At 46.1% G+C, this 8,684-nt stretch overlaps 1 pseudogene; it reads left to right on the plus strand.

Moving 5' to 3' along the window:
* Positions 1-2,612: 2,612 nt before the first annotated feature.
* On the plus strand, positions 2,613-2,720 carry LOC142870669 (uncharacterized; annotated as a pseudogene).
* The last annotated feature ends 5,964 nt before the right edge of the window (positions 2,721-8,684 follow it).

An 8,684-nucleotide genomic window follows, 5' to 3' on the forward strand; every position in this document is an offset into this window, starting at 1 on the left:
ATGGCAGGCTTGAGGGTCCGGAGTCTCTCATTGTAACTCACAAGGCCGGCACTAGAGGGAGCCCTTGTGGCACAGAGGAGGGAAGTAACCTTTGGCACCAAGAGAAATCCTGGAGCTAAACCTAAACTGAGTCTTCAATCATGTTGATAAAATGATGGCTGACATTTACCAAGTGCTTGCCAGGCACTGTGCCGACTGCTTAAACATCTTTTAGTTTTTGTCTGTTTTTTTTTTTTCATTTCATCAGCACAATAGCCTCATGTGGTAGCTTTTACTAATATTTCCATTTTGCAGTAGAGGAAACTGAGCCATAGTAATAATAAGTCACTTGCCCGAGGTCACAATGGCAGTATGTGGCAGCACTGGGATTCAAACCTAGGAGCAAAGGTGGCTGTCACGCATGTCCTGGTTTATTCTGCGTGCAGACACTTCAGCCAGAGAGCTGCACACACACATGGCCTGGAGGCACGACAGTCAAACCAGGGAGCATTCAGGGAGCATCCACTGCCTGGACCTCTTCAATTTGTTTCACGTGCATTGACTCAGGCTCGTGTGGCAGGGCCACAATTAATGTAAGGACTTGAAGCCTCCTTATTTCTGTGCCTCCCTGGGGATGAGGGTGGAGGGATATTAATGTCTGCCTCAGCCCTACAACCCCATGAAATTCTTTGGGTGGGACCCTGGTCAGTGAGGGGCACTTGACCTGGGACCATCCTGATCATTCTGGCCCTCGCTGGGAGAGGCAGAGACAGATGGCTTCAGGAGTGCTCTGGTTTGGTCTCTTGAGCTCATTCTTACTCTAGCCCTGCACCTTCCGTCAGCCCCTGGTTGGCAGCTTGGGGCCAGGCAGAGGCAGCGGCTCAGCCTGGAGGGTCTCTAACACAGGATTACAAGCCACTCTCTCAGGACTGTTGCAGGGACTAAGAGGAGCAATAGCAGAAATGCCTGGCATATGGTGGACACATGGTATACATCATGTATATTTTCATTACCATGTAAAAGAAATCTTTGCCTATGGAGGCTTAAAGAAATGAGGTTTCATTTTCCTCAGCAGCTGCTGGTGTTGGTTCAAATGTTGGGGCTAGTGGCTCTGGGATTTGGTTGGCCTCTTCCCCATCCCTGTGGCCTCATGTTTGTAAGATGGTGGCTGGAGCTCCAGACATCATATCTACCTTCATGGAATAAATAACAAGGAATAGTGGCATCTGTTTCAACTTTTTCTTTTATTAGGAAGAAAACACCACAATCTGTACTTTTATTTCACTGGCTAGAACTGTAAAAAAAAAAGAACTTTGAGTTTTTATTCTCCATAGCAAATGGCAAGGGATGAAATGCACATGGGTGAGGCAATGGTAGTGTTTCCCAGAGTGGCAGGAGAGGGAAATCAGGTCCTAGGATTTCACACACTGTGCTTTCTTTCCTCACAAAATCTCCTACTGTGAGACTACTGGCTTGTCCTCTGTAGTGGTATCTGCTGTTAATACTTCATAAACATTTTATTCCACTGAAGAAGGCTGTGTCCTTCATATCAGTTGATACAACTTTAGGTCTAATTATGTTATTAAGAGACAGCATGGTCCACTAGAAACCAACTGTGGAGGGAATCATGAGACTTCATTTGAAGTCAGATTTGGATGCATATTTCCAATTGTTTTCTTCTATACTTTAGCTTTTTCTGTAAACTCGGAACAATTATACCTACTCCTTTTACCACACAAAATTCTGTAAGACGTACTTTGAAGTAATTTAAGAGGTTCCATATGGGCTATGTTGATTGAAATTATACTAAAATATCGCTAACATATGACATACAAATATTTGTATAGCATATTAAGGGTTAAAAATAACTTTAACAAACATTATCTCACTTGATCCTTGTAATATCAGCTTTCAGCTAGTCAGAGTAGGAAATTATCTTGGAGTTATATTGCACATCATGTAAACTTTTTCCAAAATTATTACCAAATTATTTCCAAAATTCCCATATGCATACTCAAATAACTTCATATTTGTATATATATTCTCTTTTCCAGCAGCTTGTATCTCACATATAACATCCACACAGAGTCTCCAATTGTAGTTTCTTTCTCTCTCTTACATTCTCTAGCCACAATTCCCACAGTGATGCAGGTCTTCCTACCCCCGGCCTCCACTTCACCTGCCTCCAGTATGGCGTAAATGGGGAGGAAGGGTCTGTGAGACAGGACACCCGCGCTTCCTCCCGGCAGGCCCTGAGGCAGGAGCTCATCCCTGGGCAGCTCTAATGGCCGGGTTCTGGGCTCGGACTGCCTTCCAGGCAGGGGAGGGGAGGGGAGAGCCCCACTCCAGGAGCTGGCCAGCCACAAGCCCAGCCCAACCTCACACACCAGAAGCAGGCTCAGCAAGACCCCTGTTCTTCCCCAGGAGGCTTCTTTGTTTGAGGGAAGAGACTAGCCACAAAAGAGGGTGGGCCTGCTGTGGGCAGCCTCTGCCCTGGCAGGAAGCCGAGGAGGAGGCCTTGAGGTAGGAGGGGAAAGGTGGCGGTAAACAGTGCTGGGACACCATGCGCCAGAGTCGGAGGTAGATCGTGACAAATGTTGCATTCATTGAGAAAGTCAGTGATAGACTTTTTAGTCTATGGCCGTACCACCCTGACAGCCCTGATCTCAGAAGCTAAGCAGGGTTGGGCCTGGTTAGTACTTGAATGGGAGACTCTCTGGGAATACCGGGTGCTGTAGGTGTTCTTGGGAAAAAAAAGACTTTTTAAAAATGTTTTTAAAGTCTGTGGCCGGGCATGGTGGCTCACGCCTGTAATCCTAGCACTCTGGGAGGCCGAGGCGGGCGGATTGCTCGAGGTCGGGAGTTCGAAACCAGCCTGAGCGAGACCCCGTCTCTACTAAAAATAGAAAGAAATTAATTGACCAACTAAAAGTATATATACAAAAAAATTAGCCGGGCATGGTGGTGCGTGCCTGTAGTCCCAGCTACTTGGGAAGCTGAGGCAGGAGGATTGCTTGAGCCCAGGAGTCTGAGGTTGCTGTGAGCTAGGCTGACGCCATGGCACTCACTCTAGCCTGGGCAACAAAAGTGAGACTCTGTCTCAAAAAAAAAAAAAAAAAAAGTCTGTGAAGCATGTCATTCCATTCACAAGCTGGAACCAAAGTGGGCACAAAGAATGAGTCTCCTGTTCCTAATATGCTACTAGGCACATGGAACGACATTGCAAGCAAGAGCCAGGAAACAGCTCCCAGTAACATACAAGGTCTTTGTGATGAATAACGTATTGCAGACTGGAATATTATAAGTATTTACAGAGTGGATCTTCAACAAGGGCATTGGCAACAGGCCTCAGCGGAATGCAAGAAAGAATGGTAGCTCGATCCTGGGAGCAGCTGCTCATTGTAAAGCGGGAAGGCGTCTGCGGAGTGGGGCAGTCCAGTGTGCTCACGTCGGCGTGGTGGAGAATCCTCCTGGTAGCACAGTCCGTGCAACAGCCGGGCACAGAAACGATGGCTTCTCTCAGACTAGGAACACAAATGAGCAATGGGGATCGCGGAGGGGTATTCTTTCCATGAGAAGAAAATAGGCCGCGCGCAGTGGCTCACGCCTGTAATCCTAGCACTCTGGGAGGCTGAGGCAGGTGGATTGCTCGAGGTCAGGAGTTCAAAACCAGCCTGAGCATGAGCGAGACCCCGTCTCTACTGTAAATAGAAAGAAATTAATTGGCCAACTAATATATATAGAAAAGATTAGCCTACAGCGCCCTCTATTGGAGCTCCACTCAAATGTCCGCCCTTTCCTGGCAATTGCACCTGAGGCAGCCTGGTCCCTGCCCAGGCCACATCCCTTCTAGCCAGTCACCCCACCATTCCGCCTCCCGCTGAGAATTCATCACTATTTGAGACATCCTCCCGCTCCCACTAGAATCTAAGCCCCATGAGGGCACTGGGCACCTTACCTTGTTTGCTCCTGGTTTAGCCCAGGGCCCGAGGCTCAGTAGGTCCCAGAACTTCTTCCTCATTGGGCGAATGCGGAACAACCCTCCCTCAGCCACGTTAGTGACCTCCCGGGTGGGGGGGGAAGGGGAGAGAGAAGATTATTAACTTTTTCTTCAGATACCTTTGGTTTGCTTAAGCTGTTACATGTAGTACTATGATTTATAATTAAAAAGAAAATCCAATAAAGTTAATAAAAAAAGAAAGAAAAGAAAAAATCAGCCAGGCATGGTGGCGCATGCTTGCAGTCCCAGCTACTCGGGAGGCTGAGGCAGCCAGATTGCTTGAGCCCAGGAGTTTGAGGTTGTTGTGAGCCAAGGCACTCACTCTAGCCTGGGCAACAAAGCGAGACTGTCTCAAAAAAAAAAGAAAATAACTTGCTTTGGTCTGTAGGGACCAAGAGGGAAGGAAAACCTGTAGAGTCTCTACCTCCAGCCTGGTTTTGTGTGTATTTATAGATTAAGGAACATATTAGGTGGTTTTGGAATGTGTGTGGGATGGCAAAATTATTCTTTGTAATGCAATAACTGATTGTATCTGAAGGAATGACAGAGTGATCTAGATCGCATCCGTCTCCTGTCAGCAGACAATTCCTCAAGCAGCCCCCAGGGTGAGGCAACGCTGCGGTTGTCTCTGGTAGTTTTCTGGTGTGCCACTACTTCCCTGTCACTCCTGTGTGTCTTCATTTTGAGAATCAAAAATAATTTCAGTGCCAATATCTAATGTTCTTATTGCCATTCAAGGACCCACTGTCTGAGTGTCTGTGGCAGCCAGTTCCCAAGATGAGCCCCAAAGATCCTTCTTCCTGACATCCATGCCCTGTGTGTCCCCTTCCTCATCAGATAGGACTCAAACCTGTGACCAATAGGACTTTGTGAAGATGACTGTAAGGCCAGGCCATAAAAGGCACTACTATCTCCCCTTGGTCTGTCTTGGATGAGTCACGCAGGGGACCTGCCTGCCATGCCCTGAGGACATCAGAGCAGTCTATGGAGAGACCACCTGGGAGTGAACCAACCTGCCAGCACTGCCTTGTTAGCCGTGTGAGTAGCCGCATTGAGGTGAGCCCTTCAGCCCCAGCCAGACCCAAAGGGTCCCCTGCTATATAACAGAGGCCAACTCAGACAGTCCCAAGAAGTGGGAATTTTTTTTTTTTAAGGCAGAGTCTTGCTCTGTTGCCTGAGCTAACATGCATTGATGACATGATAGCTCACAGCAACCTCAAACTCCTGGGCTAAAGCGATCCCCCTGCCTCAGCCTCCGGAGTAGCTGGGACTACAGGTGCACGCCACTCTGCCCAGCTAGTTTTTCTATTTTTTTGTGGAGATGGGGTCTTGCTATTGCTCAGGCTGGTCTGGAACTCCTGACCTCAAGCAATTTTCCCGTCTCGGTCTCCCAGAGTACTAGGATTACAGGCGTGAGCCACTGAACCTGGCCAGGAAATTCTTATAATTACACGATTCCAAATCCTTTTTTCATGTGGAATCTGGAAAGACAAAGTATTTGCTACCGTCTCTCGGTGGGTGGTGGCTGAGCTGGGACTGAACTAAAATGCCCTCAATCTTGTTCCAGGGCCTTTCCCACCTCCCCCTGGGAAGGGGTTTCTCTATAAAGAGGATATCACTTTATTCAACACATGTTTATTGAACATTAGGCACTATGGTGGGCCCCTGGGTTTTTAGAGATAATCAAAACAGAGATAGTCCCTTCCATTGTGGAATGTGTAGTCTAGTGGCAGATGCAAGCTGTAAATAAGTGAATAAAAACATAATTGCTAACTGTGAAGGTGTTGTGAGAGAGAATGTGGGGAGAACTATTTTGAACCTGATGGCCTCTTTGATAAGGTGACACTCTATCTCCTTGCTGAACGGTGAGGAGGGACGTGCAGGGGGAGGGTGCAGTGAAGAGTGTCTGGATTCTGGGCAAAGGGAAGAGTGCGTGTGAAGATCCACAGGAGAACTGTGGACCATGAAGGAAGTGAGTGGTCATTGCAGATGGAAGCCAGTGAGCAGTGGCAAAATGCAGTCAGAGCGGGAGGGAGAGGCCAGATGTATGCAGTGCCTTACATCTGGGTGTATCAGTCAGGGTTCTGCAGAGGAACAAGCCAATGGGACACATATGTGCATGGGTGTATGTTATAAACAAACATATAATATATAAGCACATATTCATCTATGCATCAGCTATCTAACTACCTATGAACTGAGATTAATTCAGATAATTGGCTCATGTGATTGTGGGGGCTGACAAATCCAAATTTTGTAATGCAGGCTGGCAAGCTGGAATCTCAGGCACGAGGTGATGCTGCAATCTTGAGGCAGTATTTTGTCATGTCTGGGGAGCCTCAGCTTTCTCTTAAGGGCATTCAACTGATTAGATGTGGCACACCCATGTTCTCAAAGTCAACTGATTATACATGTTAAGCACATCTACAAAATACCTTCACAGAAATACCTAGATTAGTGTTTGAGTAAATAACTAGGTACTATAGCATGGCCAAGTTGACACATAAATCTAAGCATCACACAAGGTTAATCAGTTGGGACTTAATTTGAAATGCAATAAGCAGGAAAAGTGATGTGATCTAACAATGTTATTTGATTATAGATTAGAGGGCAGCCAGGGAGAAGAGTTGGAAGTCAAATCTTTGCATAATTTCTAGGGTAGAAGTAACCGTTGCTTAGAGGTGTGGGGACATTTAAGATACGTCTTGAAGGTAAAATTGACAGGACTTGAGGATAGATTTCAAATAAGGGAAAGAGAGAGGTGGTGTCAAGAATGTTTTGTCAATTTATGGACTCAAGTAACTGGTTGGATAGTGGTGCCATTTACTGAGATAAGAAATACTTACACGAGAGGAGGCAGGTGAGTGGAGGCATTGAGGCCCCTTCTGGGGATGCCAGTGCGCCCTCCAGGTGGAGCTGTCAGGGGAGCAGGACTGGCTGCAGGGCAGACTCTGGGCATTGTTGGCACATGGATGGTCTAGATGCCCAGGAGATGAGGGGATGAGATCACCTAGGGAGAGAAGTGCTATGGTATGGGGCTCCTGTGCTGTCATCCAGAATGTTCCACAAAGGTCAAGCTGTTCCTTCGAGCAGGACTTCAGATGTTTACTGGGCTGTGATTGGTCTCCTCTCTGGGTTCCCCTGAGTTCACATATGCTGCCCCGGCCTGACCCTCTAGGCTACAGCCCGGCAATGAGACACGATTCACAGAAGGGGAACATTGATTGCAAATGCTGGTGGCCTGCATCTGGCCCCCAACATTATTTTATTTAAAAAAAATTATATCCCAAGGCAGCTTGGCAATTATATGTATTAATTGCATTTGCATACATGGGTCCCCTCGGATCAGAGCAATCTGTGATTATGATTTGGAAATTGCTCACTGAATAACGGCACATGGAAGCCACGTCTGCTTCCTTGTTTTTTATGAAGTCATTTTATTACTGCCTGTAACTAGCAATGAGAGAAAATATAATTATTTCAGAAATAGAATAAAATTATTTTGAATAGAGTTTAGGTTCGTTAAGGCTCATTATTCCTCTCAGGCATTTTATCCTCACTCTCTGCTTGATTAGTCCCCTGGCATCTTTGAGCCACAGCGGTCACAAACCTTCCCGGTTAAACCCAGGATGTTCCTAGTGGCGCCAGCTTCCAGGCCTCCTTAGGGTGCTTTCCCTGTGGAGCCCCAATACCTTGAGTTTGTTCAGAAGCAACCTGCAACCTCCTCTCCTGCCTGACCCCACGCAACACACCCTCCCATGCTCTGCTCAGTCTCCTGGGTCACAGCATTCAAACGACTGCCTTAAAATGCTGCTGTGAATTTATTGTTATTGTCGTGATGGACAACGTGGCAGCAACACATTTTAAATGCACATATTTGCTTTTCCATTTCTTATCCTTTAGATCTACACACGCTCAGTGACGAATGTTTTTTACAGTTGGTACACATGGCAAAAGAGACATAAAGGACACTGGAAACCAAGAAAGGGGGAGGGCGAGGGGTAAAATGTACCTACCGGCTACGATGAACAGTATTCTGGTGGTGGGCACACTAAAAGCCCCGATTTAAGCTTTATATAATCCATGTAACAAAAACATTTGTACCCCTTTAATAGTTTGAAATTTTAAAAAACTAGATTTAATTCAATCAAGCTAGATTCAATCAAGCTAAAACTAGATTTAATTCATCAAGCAAAATCAACAGACATAATGGATCGATCGCTATACTGTGTCCCCCAATCTCCTTTCTGTGACTGCTCATGGTTGTCCTTCACATTCATAAGCATCTGATACACGTGGTTGAAAGGTAACATATTAAAAACTTGAATACTTCTGTCTCGCTCAGTAACTAGATTTGCTTATGATTAGGTTCAACATTTTACCTTTCAGAACCTCTGCTTCTTTACCAGTAAAATAAGATATTTGCCCTGAATTTCTGGCTCTTATGTGGGAGTTTCCATCAGACTCTCCCGTGGCATGTTGTGAAAGCACCACTGCCCCAGAACCACCACCAGAAATTTGAATTTTGTGAAATTTGAATACAGCCTGCACTACATGTGTTTTGTAAGTTTGCACGAGTGATTCTGAAGCTCACTTGGTTGGAAAGACATTAGTCAAGATCAGTGGCTTTAACTCTGGCTCCACATCAGAATTATCTGAAGAGTTTTAAAAACTGAGAATTCACAGGTATCACTATAGAGCAATT

This window comes from Microcebus murinus, chromosome 4 (assembly GCF_040939455.1).
Source record: "Microcebus murinus isolate Inina chromosome 4, M.murinus_Inina_mat1.0, whole genome shotgun sequence".
In the NCBI taxonomy this organism is placed as follows: Eukaryota; Metazoa; Chordata; class Mammalia; order Primates; family Cheirogaleidae; genus Microcebus; species Microcebus murinus.